Below are 13,754 nucleotides of genomic sequence, written 5' to 3' on the forward strand. Positions count from 1 at the left end.
TTCACGGGGTTGGGGGTAATATATTAGCATCGATAGAGGATTGGCTACCTAACAGAAAACAGAGAGTCGGGATAAATGGTTCATTCTCGGGTTGGAAATCAGCAATAGTGGGGTGCCACAGGGATCAGTGCTGGGACCCCAACTATTTACAATCTATATTAAAGATTTGGATGAAGGGACTGAGTGTAACATAGCCAAGTTTGCTGACGATACAAAGATGGGAAGAAAAGCAATGTGTGAGGAGGACACACAAAAACCTACAAAAGGACATAGACAGGCTGAGTTAGTTGTCAAAAATTTGGCAGATGGAGTATAACTTTGGAAAGTGTGAGGTCACGCACTTTAGCAGAAAAAAATCGAAGAGCAAGTTATTATTTAAATGGAGAAAGATTGCAGTACAGCTGGACCTGGGGGTCCTGGTGCATGAAATACAAAAGATTAGTATACAGGTACAGCAAGTAACCTTGGTCTATATTGCAAAGGGTATGGAGTATAAAAGCAGGGAAGTCTTGCTACAGTTATACAAGATATTGGTGAGGCCACACCTGGAATGCTGTGTACAGTTTTGGATTCCATATTTAAGAAAGGATACACTTGCTTTGGAGACAGTTCAGAGAAGGTTCACTAGATTAATTCCAAGATGAGGGGATTGACTTATGAGGAAAGGTTGAGTAGGCTGGGCCTCCACTCATTGGAATTCAGAAGAATGAGAGGTGATCTTATCAAAATGTATAAGATTATGAGGGGGCTTGACAAGGTGGATGCAGAGAGGATGTTTCCACTGATAGGGGAGACTAGAACTAGAATTAGAATAAGGGGCCGCCCATTTAAAACTGAGATGAGGAGGAATTTCTTCTCTCAGAGGATTGTAAATCTGTGGTATTCGCTGACTCAGAGAGCTGTGGAAGCTGGGACATTAAATAAATTTAAGACAGAGATAGTCAGTTTCTTAACCGATAAGGGAATAAGGGGTTATGAGCAGCGGGCAGGGAAGTGGACCCGAGTCCATGATCGGATCAGCCATGATCGTATTAAATGGCGGAGCAGGCTCGAGGGGCCGTATGGCCTATTCCTGCTCCTATTTCTTATGTTCTTATGTAAACACAAAAAGTTAGCATGCAGGTACAGCAAATAATTAGGAAGGCAAATGGAATAAGAACATAAGAAATAGGAGCAGGAGTAAGCCATTTGGCCCCTCGAGCCTGCTCCGCCATTTAATAAGATCACGGCTGATCTCATCATGGACTCAGCTCCACTTCCCTGCCCACTCCCCATAACCTTTTATTCCTTTATCGCTCAAAAATCTGTCTCTCTCCGCCTTAAATATATTTAATGACCCGGCCTCCACAGTTCTCTGGGACAGAGAATTCCATAGATTTACAACCCTCTGTTGGCCTTTCGTGCAAGGGTTGTAAAAGTAGGGAAGTTCTGCTATAACTGTACAGGGTGTTTGTAAGACATACCTGGAGTACTGCATACAGTTTTGGTCTCCTTATTTAAGGAAGGATATACAGGTTGAACCTCCCTTATCTGGCACCCTCGGGAACAGGCCTGTGCCGAATTAGGAATTTTGCCGGATAAAGGGAGGTCAGCACGAGGAGACGGGGGAGGGGGGATGGGGGTAGGGGGAGAGGCGGCCCAAGGTTGGGAAGGGAGGAGAGGAGGTCGGTGCCCCGGGTGGGACCGAAGTTTCGGAGGGCTGCGAAGTGTCGGCAGGGCCTCGGAGAGTCGAGTGTCGGCGCAGCCCCCAGTGGGTGTCGGCGGGCACCAGCGGGCTGAGTGTCGGCGAGCCCCTGCGAGTCGAGTGTCGGCGCAGCCCCAGCGGGTGTTGGCGCAGTGCCCAGTGGGCCGAGTGTCGGCGGGCCCCTGCGGGCCGAGTGTCTGCGCAGCCCCAGCGAGTGTCGGTGGGCCCCAGCGGGCCAAGTGTCAGCGGAAGCCCCAGCAGGACGAGTGTCTGCGCAGCCCCAGCGGGTGTTGGCGCGGTATCCAGCGGGTGTCAGTGCGGCCCCAGCGGGCCAAGTGTCGGCGCGGTCCCAGTGAGTGTCAGCGCGGCCCCCAGCGGGCGAGTGTCGGCGGGCCCCAGCGGGCTGAGTTTCGGTGGGCCGAGTGTCAGCAGGCCCCAGGGGGCTGAGTGTCAGCAGGCCCCAAAGTCGGGGTGGAGGTCGGTTGCATTCTGCGCATGCGCCTCCGGCCACCAGAATTATTCTGGATGAGGGGTGGTGCCGGATAAGGGATTCTCGGATAAGAGGGGTCCAACCTGTACTTGCACTGGAAGCAGTTCAGAGAAGGTTCACGAGGTTGATTCCTGAGACGAGGGGGTTGTCATATGAAGGGAGATTGAGCAGGTTGGGCCTAGCAGGCTGCAGGGAGGCAAAAAAGAAGTAGAAAGAAATCAAAAGGTGACGACACAGCCAAGGGGGTAAGTGATTGGCTGGTGATTGGTGAGTAGTTTTTCTTTTTCTTTTCTATATCAGTAAGTAACCTTTAGCATTGTTGTTGCCAAATTAAGTTTATCTAGGGGTTAAATCATGGCTGAACAGCTCGGACACGTGTTATGCTCCTCCTGTACTATATGGGAAGTCAGGGCCGCTTCTGGTGTCCCTGACGACTATGTGTGCGGGAAGTGCATTCGCCTGCAGCTCCTGACTGACCGCATTGCGGCACTGGAGCTGCGGGTGGATTCACTTTGGAGCATGCACGATGCTGAGAATGACGTGAATAGCACGTTTAGTGAATTGGTCTTACCGCAGGAAAAGGTTACTCAGGCAGATAGGGAATGGATGACCAACAGGAAGAGCAGTGCAAGGAAGGTAGTGCAGGGGTCCCCTGCGGTCATCCTCCTGCAAAACAGATACACCGCTTTGGGTACTATTGAGGGGGATATCTCACCAGGGGAGGGCAGTAGCAGCCAAGTTCATGGCACCGTGGGTGGCTCTGCTGCACAGGAGGACAGGAAAAAGAGTGGGAGAGCTATAGTGATAGGGGATTCAATTGTAAGGGGAATAGATAGGCGTTTCTGTGGCCGCAACCGAGACTCCAGGATGGTATTTGCCTCCCTGGTGCAAGGGTCAAGGATGTCTCGGAGTGGGTGCAGGACATTCTGAAAAGGGAGGGTGAACAGCCAATTGTCGTGGTGCATATAGGTACCAACGATATAGGTAAAAAAAGGATGAGGTCCTACAAGACGAATTTAGGGAGCTAGGAGCTAAATTAAAAAGTAGGACCTCAAAATTAGTAATCTCGGGATTGCTACCAGTGCCACGTGCTAGTCAGAGTAGGAATCGCAGGATAGCTCAGATGAATACATGGCTTGAGGAGTGGTGCAGAAGGGAGGGATTCAAATTCCTGGGACATTGGAACCGGTTCTGGGGGAGGTGGGACCAGTACAAACTGGATGGTCTGCACCTGGGCAGGACCAGAACCAATGTCCTAGGGGGAGTGTTTGCTAGTGCTGTTGGGGAGGGGTTAAACTAATACGGCAGGGGGAATGGGAACCTATGCAGGGAGACAGAGGGAAATAGAATGGGGGCAGAAGCAAAAGATAGAAAGAAGAAAAGTAAAAGTGGAGGGCAGAGAAACCTAAGGCAAAAAGCAAAAAGGGCCACATTACAGCAAAATTCTAAAGGGGCAAAATGTGTTCGAAAGACAAGCCTGAAGGCTCTGTGCCTCAATGCGAGGAGTATTCGGAATAAGGTGGATGAATTAACTGTGCAGATAGCAGTTAACGGGTATGATGTAATTGGCATCACGGAGACATGGCTCCAGGGTGACCAAGGCTGGGAACTCAACATCCAGGGATATTCAACATTTAGGAAGGATAGACAGAAAGGAAAAGAAGGTGGGGTTGCATTGCTGGTTAAAGAGGAAATTAATGCAATAGTAAGAAAGGACATTAGCTTGGATGATGTGGAATCAGTATGGGTGGAGCTGCGGAATACCAAGGGGCAGAAAACACTAGTGGTAGTTGTGTACAGACCACCAAACAGTAGTAGTAAGGTTGGGGACAGCATCAAACAAGAAATAAGGGATGCATGCAATAAAGATACAGCAGTTATCATGGGTGACTTTAATCTTCATATTGATTGGGCTAACCAAACTGGCAGCAATGCGGTGGAGGAGGAATTACTGGAGTGTACTAGGGATGGTTTTCTAAACCAATATGTCGAGGAATCAACCAGGAAGCTGGCCATCCTAGACTGGGTGATGTGTAATGAGAAAGGACTAATTAGCAATCTTGTCGTGTGAGACCCCTTGGGGAAGAGTGACCATAACATGGTAGTATTCTTTATTAGGATGGAGAGTGACACAGTTAATTCAGAGACTAAGGTCCTGAACTTAAGGAAAGGTAACTTCGATGGTTTGAGGCGTCAATTGGCTAGAGTAGACTGGCAAATGATACTTAAAGGGTTGACAGTGGATAGGCAATGGCAAATATTTAAAGCAACCATGGCTAACAAGGGAAATTAAGGATAGTGTTAAATCCAAGGACGAGGCATATACATTGGCCAGAAAAAGCAGCAAACCTGAGGACTGGGAGAACTTTAGAATTCAGCAGAGGAGGACAAAGGGTTTAATTAAGAGGGGGAAAATAGAGTGTGAGAAGAAGCTTGCTGGGAACATAAAAACTGACTGCAAATGCTTCTATAGATATGTGAGGAGAAAAAATTTAGTGAAGACAAATGTAGATCCTTGCAGTTGGATTCAGATGAATTTATAATGGGGAATAAAGAAATGGCAGACCAATTGAACAAATACTTTGGTTCTGTCTTCATGAAGGAAGACACAAATAACCTTCCGAAAGTACTGGGGGACTGAGGGTCTAGTGAGAAGGAGGAGCTGAAGGATATCCTTATTAGGTGGGAAATTGTGTTGGGGAAATTGATGGGATTGAAGGCCAATAAATCCCCAAGGCCTGATAGTCTGCATCCCAGAGTACTTAAGGAAGTGGCCATAGAAATATGCATTGGTGATCATTTTCCAATAATCTATCAACTCGGGATCAGTTCCTATGTACTGGAAGGTATCTAATGTAACACCACTTTTTAAAAAGGGAGGGCGAGATAAAGCGGGTAATTATAGACCGGTTAGCCTGACATCAGTGGTGGGGAAAATGTTGGAATCAATTATTAAGGATGAAATAGCAGCGCATTTGGAAAGCATTGACAGGATCGGTCCAAGTCAGCATGGATTTATGAAGGGAAAATCATGCTTGACAAATCTTCTGGAATTTTTTGAGGATGTAATTAGTAAAGTGGACAAGGGAGAACCAGTGGATGTGGTGTATTTGGACTTTCAAAAGGCTTCTGACAATGTCCCACACAAGAGATTGGTGTGCAAAATCAAAGCACATGGTATTGGGGGTAATATACTGACGTGGTTGGCAGACAGGAAGCAGAGAGTCGGGATAAACGGGTCCTTTTCAGAATGCCAGGCAGTGACTCGTGGAGTGCCGTAGGGCTCAGTGCTGGGACCCCAGCTCTTTACAATATACATCAATGATTTGGATGAAGGAATTGAGTGTAATATCTCCAAGTTTGCAGATGACACTAAACTGGGTGGCGGTGTGAGCTGTGAGGGGGACGCTAAGAGGCTGCAGGGGGACTGGGCAAATGCATGGCAGTAGCAGTATAATGTGGATAAATGTGAGGTTATCTACTTTGGGGGCAAAAACACGAAGGCAGAATATTATCTGAATGGTGACAGATTAGGAAAAGGGGAGGTGCAACGAGACCTGGGTGTCATGGTCCATTAGTCATTGAAAGTTGGCATGCAGGTGCAGCAGGCGATAAAGAAGGCAAATGGTATGTTGGCCTTCATAGCTAGGGGATTTGAGTATCGGAGCAGGGAGGTCTTACTGCAGTTGTACAGGGCCTTGGTGGCCTCACCTGGAATATTGTGTTCAATTTTGGTCTCCTAATCTGAAGAAGGACGTTCTTGCTATTGAGGGAGTGCAGCGAAGGTTCACCAGACTGATTCCTGGGATGGCTGGACTGACATATGAGGAGAGACTGGATCAACTGGGCCTTTATACATTGGAGTTTAGAAGGATGAGAGGGGATTTCATAGAAACATACAAGATTCTGACGGGACGGGACAGGTTAGATGCGGGTAGATTGTTCCCGATGTTGGGGACGTCCAGAACCAGGGGACATTGTCTTAGGATAAGGGGTAGGCCATTTAGGACTGAGGAGAAGCTTCTTCACTCAGAGAGTTGTTAACCTGTGGAATTCCCTGCCGCAGAGAGTTGTTGATGCCAGTTCATTGGATATATTCAAGAGGGAGTTAGATATGGCCCTTACGGCTAAAGGGATCAAGGGGTATGGAGAAAAAGTAGGAAAGGGGTACTGAGGGAAAGATCAGCCATGATCTTATCGAATGATGGTGCAGGCTCGAAGGGCCGAATGGCCTATTCCAGCACCTATTTTCTATGTTTCTATGTTTTCTATGTTTCTATACTCATTGGAGTTTAGAAGACTGGAAGGTGATCTTATTGAAACATATAAGATTCTGAAGGGGCTTGACAGGGTAGATGCAGAGAGGATGTGTCCCCTCCTGGGGGAATCTAGAACTAAGGGGCATAGTTTCAGAAAAAGGGGTCGCCCATTTAAAACGGAAATGAGGAGGAATTTCTTCTCTCAGAGGGTCGTGAATCTTTGGAATTCTCTACCCCAGAGAGCTGTGGAGGCTGAGTCATTGAATCTATTTAAGGTGGAGATAGACAGATAGTTGAACGATAAGGGAGTCAAGGGTTATGGAGAGTGGGCGGGGAAGTGGAGTTGAGTCCAGGATCTGCTCAGCCATGATCTTATTCAATGGCGGAGCAGGCTCATGGGGCCAAATGGCCTATTCCTGCTCCTATTTGTTACATTTTTATGTTATGTTCTTATGTAACCTACACGGCTACGGACCAAGAGCTGGAAATTGGGATTTGAATGGATAGCTCTTTTTCAGCTGGCACAGGCACGATGGGGCAAATGGCCTCCTTCTGTGCCGTAAATTTCTATGATATTATGATTTGCCTACCCACCAACGTCCTTTGTAATGTATTATTAATAGCAGATTTAAAAAAAATAAGTTATTTGCTGAATTGGTTTCCAAAGAAGTGTGTTTTTTTCATTGGGCAGAGCTATTCTAAAGTATTATTAATGTTATATTACAATCATGGTCTATGCCCTCTATAATATACCACAGCATTAGTTCACAGCACTAACATATAAACACTCATAGAATTTTTCAGCAGGGGAGGTCATTCAGCCCATTGTGTTAGTGCCAGCTTTCTGAAAAAAAGACTTGCATTTATATAGCATTTTTCACAACCTCAGGACATCCCAAAATAGTTTAATGCCAATGTACTTTTGAAGTGTAGTTGCTGTTGTAATATAGGAAAACACAGCAGCCAATTTGATCTCTACAACAACTGTTCATGACAATGAACAGATAATCTGTTTTAGTGATGTTGGTTGAGAAGTAAATATTGGGCATGTGAGAATTCACCTACTCTTCAAAACATTACCATGGGATCTTTAATGTCCACCCAAGAAGACAACATGGGCCTCGATTTAACTTCTCATCTGAGAAACGGCACCTCCAACAATGTAGACTCACTCAATACTGAGTGTCAACCTATATTTTGTGTTCAAGCCACTGGAGCGGCACATGAACCCACAACCTACTGATTCAGAGGCGAGAGTGTGACCACAGAGCCACAGCTGACACTATGCAAGTTGTAGTTGTAATGGCCTGATTCAAAGAGACGATAGGATCAATTTTCAACTTCCACGCATAGATGGTAATTTGGTGGAGCGGATCAGTTACCTGATACAGAACCTGCCTGAGTTATATTCTATTGATATTCCTCAGACTTGGTCTGTATATACTGGTGGTTGTGTCAGGGCAGGTGGGCAATACCATCTCAGATGTAAGCACACCTCGCTCAGCCTTGTAAGACCCTCCTCTAAAAAAAAAGATGCAGAGGTTTACAGATACCATGTTCTGACAAAAGATTATCAACCTGAAAAGTTAACTCTGTTTCTCTCTCCACAGATGCTACCTGACCTGCTGAGTATTTCCAGCATTTTCTGTTTACATTTCAGGTACAGAGGTTTACCTGGTGTCCATATTTATAATTGTGGTCATGGCAACTTAAATTGTCACAGCAACAAGCCACAGATGAAAAACAAAGGTCCCAAAGTAAGTCCAAAAAATGCAGAACAAGTATAACTGCAATCAGCAGCAAGTACAAGGAAACAAAAGTGAATGGACATCGGGTACTACAACAAAAACAAGTCGACAGCAAATAATGGTACACCCTTTTAAGAATGCAATCTATAATTAAGGCATATTCAATGCAGTACCTGTGTTAAATGGACGTGAAGGACTTTAGCACTTTCCCAGCTCTGAACACGGGAAAGAGTGTCCCAAAGTAATTCTCACCACTGTGGATAATCAGCTGTTCGAAGCGACTGTGGGGCTACTTTTTCTTTCTTCTCGAGCGTCCCGTCGCTATGGTTACAACGGAAATGATATCACTGCTAGAACCTTGTCTTGGAGCGTCGTAGCGCGCGAGCTCAGGTCCTGCTGTGGCAATCATGTTGCTCAAGCAGGTTCAGTGGTCTGAACGGTCTGCTCATGTTCCGAAGGAGGGACACTTGACAGGTCTGATAAAGAAATGTAATGATTTTAGCTGCATCAGCTTTTTATGGGATTAGGAGAAAGTAAGAGTTTACCACATCGTGATTTTATTAATTTGAGCAATTTAGCAACTCTATACTTAGCTTGTTATCTCACTGGGAAACATAGAAACATACAAACTAGGTGCAGGAGTAGGCCATTCGGCTCTTCGAGCCTGCACCACCATTCAATATGATCATGGCTGATCATGCAACTTTAGTACCCCATTCCTGCTTTCTCTCCATAACCCCTTGATCCCTTTAACCGTAATCATCATAGGCAGTCCCTCGAAATTGATTAAGACTTGCTTCCACTATAAAGTGAGTTCTTTGGTGGCTGAACAGTCCAACACGAGAGCCACAGACCCTGTCACAGGTGGGACAGATATTCGTAAGGGGAGGGGTGGCACTGATTTACCGCACGCTCCTTCCTTCCGCTGCCTGCGCTTGACCTGTTCACGCTCGCAGCGTTGAGATTCAAGGAGCACAACGCCCTCCCGGATGTACTTTCTCCACCTAGGGCGGTCTTCGGACAGGGTCTCCCAGGTGTCAGTGGTGATGTCGCACTTCACCAGGGAGGCTTTGGGGGTGTCCTTGTAACGTTTCCGCTGCCCACCTTTGGCTTGTTTGCCATGAAGGAACTCCGCGTAGAGCAATTGCTTAGGGAGTCTCGTGTCTGGCATGCGGACTAAGTGGCCTGCCCAGCGAAGCTGATCAAGAGTGGTTCGTGCTTCAATGCTAGCCTGGGTGAGAATACTGATGTTGATGCGTCTGTCCTCCCAGGGGATTTGTAGGATCTTGCGGAGTCATCGTTGGTGATAAATCTCCAGCGACTTGAGGTGTCTTCTGTACATGGTCCATGTCTCTGAGCCATACAGGAGGGCGGGTATTACTACAGCCCTGTAGACCATGAGCTTGATGGCAGATTTGAGGGCTTGGTCTTCGAACACTCTTTTCCTCAGGCGGCCGAAGGCTGCACTGGCGCACTGGAGGCGGTGTTGAATCATCGCATCAATGTCTATCTTTGTTGACAAGAGGTTCACGAGGTATGGGAAGTGAGCCACGTTGTCAAGAGCCGCGCCGTGAATCTTGATGACTGGGGGGCAGTGCTGTGTGACGAGGACAGGCTGGTGGAGGACCTTTGTCTTATGGATGTTAAGCGTGAGGCCTATGCTTTCATATGCCTCAGTGAATACATCGACTATATCCTGGAGTTCAGCCTCAGAATGTGCGCAGATGTAGGCGTCGTCCGCATATTGCAGTTCAATGACAGAGGTTTGGGTGATCTTAGACTTGGCCTGGAGGCGGCATAGGTTAAACAGCTTCCCACTGGTCCTATAGTTTAGTTCCACTCCAGCAGGGAGCTTGTCGACAGTGAGGTGGAGCATGGTGACGAGGGAGATTGAGAAGAGGGTTGGAGCGATGACGCAACCCTGTTTGACCCCGGTCCGGACGTGAAGTGGGTCTGTAATGGATCTGTTGGTCAGGATCACGGCCTGCATGTCGTCATGGAGCAGGCGAAGGATGTTGACAAACTTTCGGGAGCATCCGAAACGGAGGAGGACGCTGCATAAGCCCTCACGGTCGACAGTGTCAAAGGCCTTTGTAAGATCGAAAAAGGCCATGTATAAGGGCTGGCACTGCTCTCTACATTTTTCCTGCAGCTGTCGTGCTGCAAAGATCATGTCCGTTGTTCCCCGTAGGGGATGAAATCCGCACTGTGACTCCGGGAGGAGCTCCTCGGCCACAGGGAGAAGACGGTTGAGGAGAACTCTAGCGACAGCCTTCCCAGTGGTTGATAGCAGGGAGATTCCCTTGTCGTTGCCGCAGTTGGATTTGTTTCCCTTTTTAAAAATGGACACGATCACTGCATCTCTGAGGTCTCCCGGCATGCTCTCCTCCCTCCACATGAGAGAGATGCGGTCATGTATCCGCGGCAGCATATTTTAGCGCCTCAGCAGGGATTCCATCCGCTCCCGTAGCCTTGTTGTTCTTGAGCTGTTTTATGGCTTTTCCTACCTCGTGCAGCGTTGGGGTTTCACTGAGGCGATGGCGGGTTGCATGCTGCGGGATGGAGTTGAGAACACTGAGTCAAAGGCAGAGTCTCGATTGAGGAGATCTTCAAAGTGCTCCTTCCAGCGGGCCTTGACAGCCTTGGTGTCCTTGATGAGTGTTAAGCCATAAGGGCCACATCTAACTCCCTTTTGAATATATCTAACGAACTGGCCTCAACAACTTTCAGTGGTAGAGAATTCCACAGGTTCACAATTCTCTGAGTGAAGAAGTTTCTCCTCATCTCGGTCCTGAATGGCTTACCCCTTATCCTTAGACTGTGACCCCTGGTTCTGGACTTCCCCAACATCGGGAAATTTCTTCCTGCATCTAACCTGTCCAGTCACGTCAGAATTTTATATGTTTCTATGAGATCCCCTCTCATCCTTCTAAACTCCAGTGAATACAGGCCCAGTCGATCCAGTCTCTCCTCATATGTCAGTCCTGCCATCCCGGGAATCAGTCTGGTGAACCTTCGCTGCACTCCCTCAATAGCAAGAATGTCCTTCCTCAGATTAGGAGACTAAAACTGTACACAATATTCAAGGTGTGGCTTCACCAAGGCCCTGTACAACTGCAGTAAGACCTCCCTGCTCCTATACTCAAATCCCCTAGCTATGAAGGCCAACATGCCATTTGCCTTTTTCACCGCCTGCTGTATTTGCATGCCAACTTTCAATGACTGATGTACCATGACACCCAGGTCTCGTTGCACCTCCCCTTTGCCTAATCTGTCACCATTCAGATAATATTCTGTGTTGGGAAAAATATTTCCGAGACTATTTAAAGAGAGGTTTATTAAATCGGAGACAAAGCTTTGGGAGAAGTGTTAGAGACCCGCGTCTGCTGAACCAACTTCTCAATTTGAAATCGTCTGCGAGGTTCCTTTATCTTACAAATTACGTCACTTTACATCACGTGCCTTAGCAACAGTCCTTATATCCAATCATCGCATTACTAGGTTTACAAAGCTTTTCATACAATTACCGTTCAAGGCTGGGCTCTTGATATAAGCCAGCCTCGTATTGTGACAGGCCAGTATACACATACAAGAGGACTAATTCCCCTGTTATCACAGAAAAAACAAGTGGCAGGCTTCCTATAACCAGTAAAGGCAAGCATACAATAATGCATCAGTATTGTCTCTTACAAAATTCATTCAAGGGGGACAAATGTTTGGTATACTAGTCAAGTGTCCCCCTAGGCTTTATTATGTCCAAAAATCTGCTCCAACAGTTCCCCTTTTGGTCCTGGAGGATGTTCATGAAATCCAGATGACCACAATGATGGTAGCATGGTGTTTTATATACGGCCTTTGGGGTATGTTACTTCCCTGGTGTTCCGTATGTCCACCTTGCCCGTAGTTCTAGGCTACCCTTCAAAGATAGTGGTCGGTGTCAATGTCATCTGTTTCTTCATCCTATGTGTCTTCAGGTATTTCCATCAGGTGTACTTCTTCTTCGGCGATTACACTGGCTACTGGCATCAGTCGGGCCATCATAACTTTACAGCAGATATTAAAACACCCGATAATCAGACAGCAAGTAATTATTATTACAACCAGAATAATTACTCCATGCATAAGATAGGACCCCCAGGATTCCCCTAATAGCCAGTCAAACCAGCCAGGTCCTCCTACTGGTGTGGATAACTTCTTTACCTCCTTTCTTATGTGATCAGCGAGGTTGGTTATGTTTTCTGACTTATCGGGTATTTAAGTGCAACATTCAGCTCCAATTAAGGCGCATGTGCCCTCACTTTGTGCTAGTATATAATCTAGGGCCATTCGGTTCTGGAGTACTATTGTGCGTATGGCTACCATTTCAGCCGTTATGCCCTCCATTGCTTCAGCAGTGTCGTTAGCTATCCGTTCCAGTAGTCTCTCTAGGTTACGTAATTCATCCATGGTGCGTCCTATCCCGAATGGGAGCATCATGACCCCAAATAGCCTCTCTACCGGGGTAAGATCTCGTCTTAGTCGATCTGGCATTTGTACTTCTGCTAAAGTACGTACCCGTCTGACGAAGGGGACCACATATCCCAAATAACAGAACCCCCTCCAGTCCTGAGGCAACCAGGCCTTGTGCCCACACACAAAATAAGTGCCATTGTATGCTGTTAGATTCGATCCCAATCTCTCTCTCTCAGCCCCCGTCGCCACCTAATTTTAGGGTCCCAGCCCTGGCTACTTGTCTGATTCTTCAAACCCTTCATTTCAAAGAACCCCTAGTTTGTTGTTTTGCTGTCTGTTATGTTCCACCTGATGAGGTTAAAGTATTGCGTACAATTGCTATATCCTGCTACAAAACCTGTTTCCTCACCAGTCAGGTTTCTAGTGAAACAAATGTCAGCGGTGGGCCTTCCAACTCCTGAGGTGTTGGTCAAAACCAGGAACGGGGGTCGTACTAACCTATTATATTCCGGCTGGTACCATCCGTCAAATGCATCCAAAAGGTAACCCCCCCGATCTCCACGTTTCTTTATCCCCACTCTGATTCCAAGTAGCATTTACTTCTCCTGTACCGTTTTGTCGCATTACCCACTCCGCTACTTCCGAAATGTTAAGGGAGATTGACCTCAAGGGGATGCCTCCTTTGCTATGTATGGGGATGTGTGAACATACCCAGCAACCAGAAAGGTTCCCAATTTGCGCATAAATATAAGACATGTACAAAAAGCTATTCACATGTAACTCTCGCTTCGGTCTAGCTAGCAGGCCGGACCGAACACGAACTTTGATAATCGCACCAATCGCAACATATAATTTCATCTTATTACTCTATATTTAACAAATAGTCAAAGGCAAAATAGCCGTATGGCTTGCTTGAAGAATCTCTCGCTGTCAATCTGTAAATGGACAACAACAACAACTAATATGTGTGCTAAACGGCTGGTTCAAAAACCTTAAGCTGGGGTCCAATGCTTCCATTGCCCGTTCCCTTTAACATCGATGCAGGCACAAGTGTCCCTGCTGATTATAACCTCATATGGTCCTATCCATTTTGGGGCAAACCCCGGTTTTCCCGGGAGGAC

General features: G+C 46.9%; 1 protein-coding gene across 1 annotated transcript in view; it reads right to left on the reverse strand.

Annotated features, from left to right (window-relative positions):
• Nucleotides 1-8,429, reverse strand: part of c10h11orf65 (chromosome 10 C11orf65 homolog) — a 149,229-nt gene extending 140,800 nt beyond the window's left edge. The window contains exon 1 of the mRNA XM_070891520.1: nt 8,355-8,429. The gene's annotated coding sequence lies outside the window, so the exon portion shown is untranslated. The remainder of the gene's footprint in view (nt 1-8,354) is intronic.
• Nucleotides 8,430-13,754: the final 5,325 nt, after the last annotated feature.

The sequence above is a fragment of the Pristiophorus japonicus genome, chromosome 10 (genome assembly GCF_044704955.1).
Source record: "Pristiophorus japonicus isolate sPriJap1 chromosome 10, sPriJap1.hap1, whole genome shotgun sequence".
In the NCBI taxonomy this organism is placed as follows: domain Eukaryota; kingdom Metazoa; phylum Chordata; class Chondrichthyes; family Pristiophoridae; genus Pristiophorus; species Pristiophorus japonicus.